This window comes from Trichosurus vulpecula, chromosome 8, assembly GCF_011100635.1.
Source record: "Trichosurus vulpecula isolate mTriVul1 chromosome 8, mTriVul1.pri, whole genome shotgun sequence".
Lineage (NCBI taxonomy): Eukaryota > Metazoa > Chordata > Mammalia > Diprotodontia > Phalangeridae > Trichosurus > Trichosurus vulpecula.
The window spans coordinates 175,227,441-175,240,409 of NC_050580.1; the positions used below are offsets into that span (position 1 = coordinate 175,227,441).

A 12,969-nucleotide genomic window follows, 5' to 3' on the forward strand; every position below is an offset into this window, starting at 1 on the left:
ATACCACCTCTACACACACACACACACTTTTCATCTTTTTCCCTTAAAAAAAAGTGTAGCAAAACAGAAAAAGCAGGAATTTGTCTCTTCCCCTTTCCCACCCCAAGGAATTGTTCACAACCACAATCAAAGCACAGTAGCAAGTGCCAACTTGACCTGAGAGGCTAGTTCACAGACAATGTCCATTGCCTCCAAGAACCACATGGGTCGGGGGATGGCAGGGAAGAAGTGATATTTTTAATTCCCTGCATAATTCCACAAGCTAGCACTGCTTGGAAAATCTTCCTTATCAGTCCAGAGAGGCAGACACCAGAATAAGGATGCCTAGCATAACCCACTTAAGTGGGTTATGAGTATCCTCATCCCAACTCCCACTCTTCCAGGCAAGTTGTATAAGCTAGCTCCATCTCCCCCTCTGGGTTTTGGGGGCAGCCCTGAAGGGCCAGGGAAAATTCTGCAACGGCATTGGCTTAGATCCCCAATGGCATACTCTCTCCAATCCTCTAGTCTAGATTATCAGCAAGAGAATCATTCTAGCCAGCCAGCCTTAAGTAGCTTTTAGGAAGTTCTAAGGGGGGCAATATGAACAATAGCTAAAAAAAATCTCTCTTACAAGCACACCCTCTCTTACAAGTACAAAGAGAGTCCAAGGGGAAATGGGTTCAACCTTAGAGAGCAGATGTGGCAAAGGGGTGACTCATAGCTCCTGGAGTTCTCTGTCATTCATTCTCTATATCCTTCTCTATTATTCATAAAGTACTCAAGAAGTTTCCTTTAACCATAGAGAGTCTGCATCCAGTCCATCCTTGGCTCTCATTGTAGGCTCTGCCATCAACTGATCTCAGGATGCCATTTAGGATACCAATGAGAAGACAGGGCCTCCAAATTCTTTGAAGCAGAAAATTTTTTCTAGTCAAAAATTAGGAGGGAGGAGGAGAAGACCTGGACAAGACCAAAATGAAGGCTCTTTCTTCTTCCTACCTCTACCCTACCACCCCCAAACCCAGGTAGTTCCTCTTCAGAGATGTACTAGAAATCCACACACTCCAATTTTTTGAATATTTTTTTGGCTAACTAGGTGCTTTTATGGAGTACCAAGTGGGTGTTACAAAGTACCCCCAGCCAACTGGAACAAACCTCTTGTTTGGCATCAGTTCACTTCTGGTGGCTTCTGGCTCCAGTGCTAGCATAACATGGTGGCTTCTTAGTACCAGACCTCAAGGCTTTCCAGTATCCTGAGGGGGCTAGGAAGATCTTTTTTCTCTACCATCTGCTCAAGCACCCAGCAGCTCTGTTCCCTCATTTTGGAGAGTCCCAGTTCCATTTAACTACTTAATACCATATTAGCTTTTACAAAAGGATATTTGCTTCAAACATATAGCAAAAACAAACATACAAACATTTTTCTCAATAGTTCAGCAACATAATGCCCCCTAAACAACCTTGGCGGTAGGGTTAGGTGGTCAGTGGAGTTTAAGGTCACAGCTTAGCTGAGTTCCTACATAGTTTTAGTCCCAACTAATTTAAGTACAAAGCTGGCACTACCAGCTTCTGCTGATCTGGAGTTCCATATCTATACTTTTCAAGGCATTTCTGCTGGCATGGCTGCAATATGTCACCCGGATTCCTGGCTTCCAGGACTCCAGGCTCCTCACGGCTCATACCTCTGTGTCAGATCAGAAATACCACTCCCTACATCTAGAATGGAAAAGAATAAACGAAAAGACCAAACACACAGACTTGTTTATTGGGACCAAAACATGATCTAAAGGGAGGGGTGAGGGGAGGAGACAGCCTTCAGGTCCTTCTCTTTATCACATCATGTGAGTGGAGCCCTTTCTCTTCAGATTCAAATGGAACAAAGTGTTCACGGGGGCTATGTTAAGTCATTTTAAAGATGCAGACAGTTCCAGTTTCACAGTCAATGAAAAAAAAAAAAAGCTGCTCCCAACCACATGGTAGGTCAACGCAAAAAGTCCATGCAGGCTCCAGTCCACTAGTATCCCAGAAACAGGTCCTCAGCATCTTCTCTGTGAGTGACACTTTCTTAGGTGGTCTAGGCATGTGCAAAACCCCCTACTACACTAGCAAGTGGCAGAGTACCGAAGACAGCACTAAAACCTAGTGATCTAAATTCAAGCCCAATGTTTTGGGTTTTTCCCCCACTGCATCATGATAAGAGATTTTTAAAAGTCTGAGCATTGTTTAAAAAGATGGTTGTGCAAAGGAATACTCAATTACAACACTGTAAATGCAAAGACCATTAGCTGATCTGTGAGCAAATGAAAAACTAACAATGATTCCAAAGAACAGATAATGGGACATACCTTGCTCCTTTCAGCCAAGAGGTCAGAGACACCAAGGGTAGTATGTTATATCTATTTTACCAGACACAATCACTGTACTGGATATTTTTGCTTGACTTTTGTTTTTCTCTTTGTTATAAGGGAGGGTTCAATATGAAAAGGGGGTGGATGGGTTATTTCAAGAAATGACTGTGATGTAAAAGCAAGAGGCATGGATAAAATGCATTATATCTTAAAATAAAAACAAGGGTCTATAAGTTCAGAAATAAACAGTATCCTAACAGCCCATGGTGAAAAAACAAGCTTTTCATCTCTTTTTTTTTTCAATTCTGCTTTTAGAAAGGAAGATCAGAAATGAGCAGTGGCCATGGAACAAGTCTCAAGTGCGAGGATGGGATAAAAGGCCAAACAAAAACAGGGAAGGATATGTTTTGTTTTGTTTTTTAAAAAAGCACCCTGAAGAAACTGGATATGGTCCAACGGGCATGGCTTAATGACATGCACCCTCGGGTGCTTAGGGACCTGGCAGAGACTTGTGAAAAGCCACTGAGCCATTATTTTTTCAGAAGTCCTAGAGGACAGGAGAAGCCCAGGAGACTGGAAAAGGGAAAGTGTTGGGCCTGATTTTAGAAAAGGAAAAAAGGATGACCCTGGAAATGACAGACCAGTCAGCTTAACGTAAAGACCTGAGAAGAGAATAAATTGTCCAACCATTGATTTGCAATCACCAGGAAAAGCATAAGATATTAGGTGGCAATCAGCCAGCTTTGTGAAGAGCAGATTGTTCCCAGTCAATTGAATGAATGTCTTTCTAGTCTGGAGTGACAGGTCCTATAAACAAAGAGGAAGCCAGCCCAGAAATGTAACCTTTGCAATTTCAGCTCTAACACAGGGCAAGCCAAGAGAGGGGCCTGACACTTCTACCCTGATGGGCAGCAACTGTTGTTTTCACTCCAGGCTTCACATTGGCCTAAGGGCAACACAACAAGGGGGTGACCTATCAGATCTGGAACCCAGAGAAAATATGCTCTAGGAAGAAGAAAGGGAAGAGAATAAGCATTTATATAGCACGGTGCTAAGAGCTTTACAAATATCTCGTTGGAGCCTCACAACAATCTTGGGAAGCAGGTACTCTTATTATCCTCTTTTTACAGTTAATAAGAGCAAGGCAGACAGAGGTTAAGTGACTTCCCCTAGTTATACATGTCGGGGGCTGAATCTGAACTTAGGTCTTCCTTACTCCAAGACCAGAGATCTGTCCGCTGTACCACCTAGCTACCTCTAAGCGGAAACAGTGGACTCCTAGGACCTGAACTGAAAACCTGGATCCCCTACTTCCTATAAACTGTGTAACATTGAGCAAAGCACTTAACCTCTCTGTGCCTCAGTTTCCTCATATGGAAACATGGGGGATAATGATAATGTGTTACTTATTGGACTGTTATGACATCCAAATGAGATAATATGTGAGAAATGCTTTGTGGCTATGTTGCAATACACACACACACATGCATAAACATACATATTTGTGTGTGTAAGTTACTATTCTATTTAATATTTTTATTGACGATGAATAATCAAATTGAATATAAGCTCATCAACCTTTCAAGTTATATTAAATTAAGGGAGAATGATTTGTTATATTCTAGAGCTATCATTTCATGGTTGTTGAAAACTCCTGGTGGATAAACTTCCTCCACCAACTCAAATAGACTACTTTGTGGGGTTGGGGGTTTTTTGGGGGGCTTGGTGGGGTTTTTTGTTTGGTGTTTTTGCTCTTGTTTTGCTTTGGGGTCTTTTTTGTTAGTTTTTGTGTTCGTTTTTGCAGCTGAAGGTCTTAGAGAGTATCTGGGTAACTGAGGTTAGGTGACTTGTAAAGGTCACACAAATAGTATACATCGATAGAGGGATTTAAAACCCAGGTTTTCCTGACTCCTCGATCAACTGCATATAATTATTTGTATATGCAACTGTATATGATTGCATAATAATAATAATTTTCATTATCATTATTATTGTAACATGACAATAATAGCTAGCATTTATATAATGCTTTAAGACTTGCAAAACACTTACATATGCTATCTCATTTGGTCCTCACAACAACCCTGTGCAGTAAATGCCATTACTGTCCCAATTTTACAGATAAAGAAGCTAAGTTGAGTGACTTGCTCAGGGCCATACAGCTAGTAAGTGTCTGAAGCTGGATTTGAACTCATCTTCCCAACTCCAAATCTAACATTCTATCTACTCTGCCATCTAGCTGCCATAACTATGTATCATGCCACATTGCTTCTGTTAATACGCCAAAAAATGGAATAAAAAATGTTCCCCCAGTGAGAAATGGGAATAAAGGAAGTACTTAATCTTATTAAACAAAAAAACAAACAAAAAAGTGAGATTCTATAAGGTTCTATCAGGCTAAGAAGTGAAGGTGAGCTCAAGACCCATAGGACTTAGGGTTATGTGACCTCACCCAAGCCCCTTAAGCTTTCTCTGCCCTTGCATCCTCACCTGTAAAATAGAGGTGATAATATTTGACTTACCTGACAGGGTAGGTTATAAGGGTGAAATGAGGTGCTGTAGAGAGAGAGAGAGGCAGATTAATGAAAGAGAAAGAACAGTGCCCTGGCAGTCAGACACCTGCTTTTGAGTCCCAGATCGACTCTTCATGAGCTGTGTGTCTTGAGTAAATCACATTATCTCTCTGGGCCTCAGTTTCCTCGACCGTAAAATGAAGGAGTTGGGTTAAATAATCTCTAAAATGTTTTCTAGTCCTTCCATACTGTGGGAGTGTCCGACACAAGGATTGTGACTCCTGGAAGAAGACACGATAGCTACTGCTGTTGAGGGAGAACAGTGGAAGGCTGTAGAAGTTTCTGGAGAAATAATAATGATATCAAATAATAGCTCCCATTGACACAGCATTTTAAGATTTGCAAAGCGCTTTACATGTGCTAACCCATTTGACCTTCACAACAACCCCGTGAGGTAGAGACTGTTATTATCTTTACTTTGCTGATGAGGCAAATAGCAGTTAGTCACTCTTTCCTCGGGGTCACGTAGCTAGCATCTGAGGCAAGATTTGAACTCAGGTCTTCCTGTCTCCAATTCTTGCACTCTGTCTTTTGTACGATGTAGCAGGGACAAAGGAAGAATGGATGTCAGAGGAAAGAAAGGAAAAAATAGCAAAACAATAGTGAATTGTCAAAGGTGAGGAATTTGAAGGATTATAATTCAGGGGTAGGGAACCTGTGGCCTCAAGGACACATGTGGCCCTCTAGGTCCTCAAGTTCAGCCCTTTGAGGGAATCTAGTTTCTGTCAAGGGCCACACTTGAGGATCTAGAGGGCCACATATGGTCTCAAGGCCACAGATTCCCCTCCCCTGGCATTATGTGAAGAGTAATGGCAGACCTTCATTCTGCTATGCAGATCCAAGAGGTGTAGCTTTCCTATACAATTCCTGGGGAATTTCAATAATTAATACCAAGTGAGGGTCTTTCAGGAGAAGGGCGGCAGAAGGGGATTAGGGAGTTACAGAGGCATGGAGCAGGGGAACTTTAGAAGAAGGAAGGGGGGAAAGGGGAAAAACAAACAGATGCTAATGGAGTTTCCACCCTCCCTGGTTTAAAGAGCACATAAAAGGAGGAAAAGAAAGGGAGAAATAAAAGATGACCCACACAGCTAAGCAAAAAGGAGAGGGCAGACAGAGACAGAGGATCCTTTCAAAGGAAGATTCCTCAAAGGGATATGCCACATAGGAAAGACAAGTTGCTGACATAGAACTCTGCAATAGTGACCCTCATAAATTCAGTAGAAATGAACTCAAAGGACATCTTTTCAGTGACTCAAACACCTGGCAACAAAGACTCTGATGTCATCTTCAGATATCCAAACAAACATAACCTATGTGATGTGGGGGCAGAAATGGGAACGGGAGTATCAGGGGGAAAAAGCCTCCAGAACATTTGGAGAGCATTTTCATTATGCTATTGAGTTGACCAAAACTAAATACCCTTTTAATTCACTACAGAATGAAATTATTACAAAGGATGGTATTTTTAAGTCGGATGAAAAATTTTCAGATAGATTAACTGGTGAAGGCCATAAACAAGTTCTGAAACAAGAGGGTCTGATCACATCACTCAATGAACTGCAGTAGCTCCCTATTATCTCTAGAAGGAAACATAAAATACAGCCATATATTTATGTGTTGTCTACCCCAATGGAATGCCCTCTTAGAGGGCAGAAATTATTTAATTTTTGTCTTTGTATCCCTTATGCCTAATACAGTAGGTGCTTAATAAATAATTGTGGAATGATTGACAGATGAGTTATTTTTCAAATTGTTTTTTAATCTATCTATATCTGTTTATTTTTGAGTCTAGGTCTATTTCTCTGAGGCTGAAAGTACATCAACTACTTTAGGGGCCCAATTCCACTGCTGATCAACATGGAAGCTTTGACCTACTTGCATTCCAACACAAGTCAGTTTGCCGCCACATTAAGCAACCAGGGGACTCACTACATTGGTACCAAATTTAGTATAGACACCCAATCATCTTTAGCCCTACCGCAGCTCAGAACTCAGGAGCTTAAACAATTTACCAGTCTTAACCTCCCCAATAGCAGGGATGAGAGGAGTTGGCCTCCACACCCAGAAAGGAGAGATTCAGGTGAAAGATTGAATTGGGATAGCAGAAAGAAAGGTTAGCCACCTTTTAGGTATATTTTTGGTGCCAAGAAGATCATTATTTGTTCTAAGATTTAGCTATGGATCAATTACGACTTGATTTATTATTGTGATCTACAGTGCTCCAGATATGGAACATACCAATTCCATACCAAAAGCATAAACAGGGAAAAATCATTTCCATATTTAATAAAGTTTAAAGGTGGGATTCAGAGTCAGAAATGTGAGTTTGAATTGTATAGCTATGTGACTTTGAGAAACTCATTTCACCAAACTGGATACCCATTTTCCACATCTGTAAAATGAGAGGGTCTGACAAAATGATTTTTCAATGTCCATACCAGCTCCAAGTCCTCTGGTTCCCATGATCCCTAATCTGAATAGGAAAAGGCACATGTATACAAACTGTCCCAAGCAAGGGCTTTCACAATGAAAGGGAAGAGCTCTGAAAAAGAGGATAGTGAAAACAGGAGTGATAGCCAGTGAAAGAGTAGGCTTACAGGAATAAGTAAGGACCTGGAAAAGAAAGACATTTTAGCTGATGTAAGGAGAAAGAGGTAGAGAAACACAGATGTGGGGGGCAATAAAATTTCACTTTCCCAAGTGTAGGCTCAGCATCATAGAAAGAATGACTGTCTTTTTTTCCAGTTCCATCTCCTTATCCTTAATAGCATAGAAAGCAATCCTAGAAAGAATTGAGAGGTCCAAATGAACAATTAGGTAAGGGTGAGGGACTTTGCCAAGCCTCCAGACCAGATTGTTAACTGGGGATCCATGAACTTTTTTTGTGAGTGTATTTCACTAAAATAGGTTTCCTTTATAATCCCATATATTTCATTTTGAGAGGATTAAGACTGATTTTGTATCATTTTCTTATTGATCCTATCTACAAGTAACTGCTTTTGTACTGTAACTGCTTACATCATGGTTCTTTGTCTCTAAACTTAGTTCAGAGTTCAGCTGGCCTGTAATGAGATTGTTTAAAAATCTAGCTCTTCTTGTCCTCAAAGAATTTTCCTAACCTTAGGGAAGATGTATGAAAGAAAAGGAGTCAGACATGATTTTTACTCCACCGAGCTAACCTTCAAGGATATCTAGTTTGTTGTTCAAAAGTCTGGGCTGCTATCTTGCACCTGGACTCAAACAATGATCACTCCTTAGTCTTATAAGAGAAGAAGAGAGATTGTTGCTAGTCCTTATTGGCAGGTAGCATGTCCCTGTTGATAAATGTTATCTTTCTAGAAAAGCTGTCTCAATTTACCCTTTTGTTAAAATCTCAAATATGACAATTTTATGCATTTAAAAACTATTGAGAAGGGGTCCATAGGCTTCACCAGACTTCCAAAGGGGTATATGATGGGGGGAAAGCCTAAGAACTCCTGATCTAGACCTTGGAAGGTGCTGAAATGATCTGGAAGTGGGCAACCTGGGTCCTGGGATAAAAAAGACATTTGATTATGGAGTCCCAGTATTAATCCTGGGAATACTCTTGTGGGAGGCCAGAGGTCTCAGAAATCATGATGTAAGAGAGAACTTCAGAACAGAGAGATAGTGGACTAGAGCTTTGTTTAAGCTGGAATATAGTTTGTTACAACAGGAATTCTGAAGAACTCTTCCCCTCTGGGAGGAAGAGTTGTTTCTCCATGAAATAGAATGACTGATACTATCTTCTGGAAGGTAAAGAAAACTGCAGGCAAAGCAATGTGGAGGATAGGAGCCAACATTCTCAGTCAGTCAACAAGCATTTACTTACTATGGGCCAAGCACTGTGCTAAGAGCTGGAAATACAAAGAAAGGCAAAAACATAGTTCTTCTCCCTACACCATCTGTTGGAATTCCACAAACAGAACAAAATTGTGCAGGGTGACTAGAGAAAATCTGATAGTAAGCAGTAAGAGGAAGCAGTAATGATTCATTTGTAAGAAACGTAGGGAAATGCAGAAACCAGACAGCTAAAGGTAACATGAAACAGAACAGTGACAAGAAACAACCACAAAAACCTCAGTAGGAGAGAAGTCACATGATCAGCAAGATGGCAGTATCAATGATGATACTGCTCTCAAAGAATGCAAAATTGATGAAAAGAACTTTGTGGCAGTTATGGTGACAAAACCCAAAGCAGCAGCTATTTTAACACCATCACCAGCTACAACTCAACAATCAAATCCTGCTACCACTACTACAATTAGTAGCATCTGTGGCTCAAACCCCAACTCATTCTTCTGTCTTGGCTCCTACCTCTACACCTACATCTGTCACTCCACCACCAGCTGTAGCAGCTTGTGAACCTATACCTACTAGTGCTCCTAGAGAAGAGAAACCAGCAGACAAGCCAACAGAAGCTCCTGTTGGTATTAGCTCAACATCATCTGACAGAATCCCGAGTGACTCTTCTCCATCAAACCTTTTTGAAGATGCAACAAGGGCTCTTGTGACAGGCCAATCCTATGAAAATATGGTGACTGAGATCATGTCAATGAGCTGTAAGGAAGAGCAAGTAATTACAGCACTGGGAGCCAGTTTCAACAACCCTGATAGAGCAGTGTAATATCTTTTTTAAATATTCAATTCGTTTGTTTCCAGTTTTCAACATTCATTTCCATAAGTTTTAAATTTTCTCCCCCTCTCCCTCCCCAAGATGGCATGTAATCCAATATGTGCTCTGCACATACATTCCTATTAAACACATTTTCACATTAGTCATGTTGCGTTGAACTATAACGAATGGGAGAAACCATGAGAAAGAAAACAAAAGAAAAAAGAATCTGCTCCACTCTGCATTCTGACTCCATAGTTCTTTCTCTGGATGTGGATGGCATTTTCCATCATGAATCCTTTGGAAAAGCAGCAGTGTAATATGTTTTAATGGGTAACCCAGGAGATAAAGAGAGTCAGACTGTGGTGGATCCCCACCCCCCACTTCATCCCCACCTCCACCAGGCTGCACAGGGGCTACTCAGTCTTCAGCAGTGGCAGCAGCTGCAGCCACAGCAACAACAGCCACCACCACCACCACTACTACTACTACTACTTCTGGAGGATAGCCACTTGAATTTTTATGGAACCAGCCTCAGTTCCAGCAGATAAGACAAATTATTCAACAGAATCTTTCCCTTCTGCCAGCCTTGTTACAGCGAATAGGATGAGAAAATCCAGTTACTGCAGCAAATCAGCCAATATCAAGAACATTTTATTCAAATACTAAATGAACCAATTCAAGAATCTAGTGGTCAAGGAGAAGGTGGGGGTGGCAGTGGAAGAACAGCTGAAGCTGGAAGTAGTCACATGAGCTACATTCAAGTAACACTTCAGGAAAAAGAAGCTATAGAAAAGCTAAGGACTAAAAGCTAAAGGATTCCCCAAAGGATTTGTGATACAGGTTTATTTTGCTTCTGAGAAGAATGTAAATTTGGCTCCCACTTTTCTTCTACAGCAAAACTTTGATGAAGATTGAAAGGGACTTTTTTTTTAATCTTACACTTCACACCAGTGCATTGCACTACCTTTGTTCACTGGATGGTCTGGGATGATTTGGGCTCATATCCATAGTAAGCTAGTTGGGGGTAGAGTGGGAAGGGATATAGGTAATGGGACGTGTCTATTTTAAATTAGCAGATGCAGAAAATCCACACAATAAAATATACATCCAGAAATCAGTTTTTGCAAGTATTTAGTTCCTTCTATAAAATTGTAGGTAATACTCTGTTTAACATATTCTTTCTAGTGTACTAGATCCAGAAATCTAGTGTAATGTCCTACTTCTTGTTTCTTTTGACAACATTGGTTTGGAAAGAGCCCTTACTACCTAGAATCCACAATCTCTATTTCGTGGCAAGGCTGGATAATGGCTTTGTGAAATTCAAAAGATTTTCGGAGCAACTGTAAACATAAATGCCAAATTATAGGTGGTTATTTTTATTGCTTCAACTATGTAAGAAAGCACATGCTTTCATGTTAATTGCTGGAGGGCAAGGAGAAATCCTTTCTGATGAAAATCATTACTGCTATTTTAAAATTCCTTGATCACTGAATGGGAGACCGCTTCTAACATGATATAAGAAGCTGTACATCTATGAATCTATATGGACTAGGTTTTTTTTTCTTTTGTAGTTCCTTTATGGGTAGTTAACTTTCTTTTGAGATTAGATTAAAATTCTTATTTCATGTTCTAATAATATGGTTATTTCATCTCTTTATAGGTAATATTCCATTTCTTTTAATTTCTTGGTTTTGTTACTATATAATCATGCATAGTTGATTCTGATTATTCTTTTCATTTCCTTTCTGTTGTGATTTTTACCTTGTTAATATTTTTAAGTAATTTTATATCCTCCCTTTTTGTATCATATTAACAGCTACTGAATGGTTAAATAAAGATTGATTTTGCTAGTCTTTTCAATTAACCAGCTTTTAGTTTTGTTTATCATTTCCGTGCTTTTTCCATATTATTTATTCCTCCTCTGATTTTAAGATTTCCTATTTTTGTGCTTACTTGGGGTTTGTTTATTTGCTAATTGTCTGGTTTTTAAATTGCATGCTGTTAATGAATCCTCTCTTTCATTTAATTCATGTATTTAAATGTATATTTTTTTTCTCTGAGGACTGCTTTTGCTGTATCTCATAAATTTCATACAGTCTCATCATCACCATTCTCTTCCACATAGTTTTTTGGAGAGGGGGAGAAATCATAGTTTTGCTTATTTTCATAGAAGAAAGAAGGTAATGAGCACATTACATAGAAGCTCAAAAAAGCATCATCATCAAACTGTGCTAAGAATATTGCAAGAGATTACTTCAGGGAAAAAATCCATGCAAACTTCATCTTCCTACTCAGCATCACAGAGTCAAAATAAATTCAAAATTAATTCTTTAAACAGTTAAATTTATGTTAGGCCAAAATATCTTTGAGAAACAAGAGTATAGATGCCTGCCCCTCTTAGGATCAATCACCAAGATTGACAAAGGGAAATGAAAAAGGATAAAACAAAACAAAAGAAAGCCAAGACTGCTATTAAGTATTTCCTTTTAATACACCATGAGTTAGCTTGATTATTTGTCTGTTTTCCCAAGTTTTATATCTTACCAGCTTCCATTTTCCAAACCTCCCAAAAGGTTTTGACTTTTTTGTTCTAATGGAAGAAAAGTTCCTCTATGTGCTTTCTTTTTTTTTTTAAGAAAGCAACACAATGCTAGTGGTTTGAGTTGGCCATATACTCCCATATGAGAATTCAGTCATTGTATTTTTATCCTCAGTGTCTAGCTTGGTGCCTGGCACATAATAGGTGCATACTAAATGCTTGTCAATTGATAAAACACAACATTAATTTATTCTATAAACCCTACCATGTGCATAGTAGGGGCACTTTTAAATAATTTTTCTAAAACAATCTGATACCTAAAACTAACATTTACAAATGGGGAATATTAAAAGCTTTGCCAATAAACACAAGAATAAAGAAAGTATCCTCTCCTCTCCACACTATTATTTGGCATAGTTCCAGAAATGTAAGCAAAAGCAACAATATAATAGAAAGTCACTGAAAGGAGAAGGATTGGCAAATGAAAGACACAATTACCCCAATTTGCAAAATACATGATTCTTTATTTATAGTACCCCAGAAAATCAGCAAAGAAATCAAGACAAGTAATAGCTTCAGTAATGTGGTAGGATACAAATAAAACATCAAAAATTGTCAGCATTTCTATAGAGCGATAACAAAATATATGAGGAAATAATAGAAAAGGAACTTCAAAAATAACTACAAAATACAAATATGTACATATATGTGTATATGTTCAGTCTACTGACACACAGTCAAAATATGTAAAAGAATTTAAAGTGATCTTTAAATAGAATAATGACAAATTTAAAAATAAAAAGATACTTAGTAAGAGACTTCTGCTGAGAATCTAAAGTAAAGGGAACACTAAAGCATGAATGTGATTGAAGCCATGTAGTATTCTGGAAA

The 12,969-nt window shown here is 39.2% G+C and overlaps 1 pseudogene; it reads left to right on the forward strand.

The window, feature by feature from the left end:
- Positions 1–9,085: 9,085 nt before the first annotated feature.
- Positions 9,086–10,454, forward strand: LOC118830154 (annotated as a pseudogene).
- The last annotated feature ends 2,515 nt before the right edge of the window (positions 10,455–12,969 follow it).